We start from the raw sequence: 547 nt of genomic DNA, 5'->3' as shown, positions 1-547 counted from the left end.
GTCCCCCCCCACTCAGGATTCTCAAGGTCTGAGGTCCTGCTCACTCCCCTTTCCTCTTATGCCCAGCCTGACCCCAGGTTTCAGCTGGGAGAGGCCACTTCCCTCAGCCAAGGAAAACAAGAACCCCCAGGGGACAGGAGGAGGCTGGAGCAGGTCCCCTTGGGTGTCATTTCTGTCCCCCTGCCCAGGCCCACTCCCGCTGGTGCTGGGGTACACACTGGTGGGGGGCCCCTGCTCAGCCCAGCCTGGAGGGCCCCAGTGCTACCAGAACCAGGGGCACGGCAACATCATGGATGGGTTCTGCAGCCCAGGGCCCCGAAGGGGAGGCAGTGTGTGGGGCGCACAGGAACCCAATGTGGGGGCAGTGTGTGGGGGGCGCAGGAACCCGATGTGGGGTCAGTGTATGGGGCGCAGGAACCCGATGTGGGGTCAGTGTGTGGGGCGCAGGAACCCGATGTGGGGTCTGTGTGTGGGGCACAGGAACCCCTCATGTCCAGGGTACTTTGGTACACGGTCCCACAAGGCACCTGTCTCAGAGGAGGGGTCC

Source organism: Mandrillus leucophaeus, unplaced genomic scaffold (assembly GCF_000951045.1).
Source record: "Mandrillus leucophaeus isolate KB7577 unplaced genomic scaffold, Mleu.le_1.0 Scaffold28, whole genome shotgun sequence".
Lineage (NCBI taxonomy): Eukaryota > Metazoa > Chordata > Mammalia > Primates > Cercopithecidae > Mandrillus > Mandrillus leucophaeus.
Note: the sequence above shows the minus strand (reverse complement) of the source record.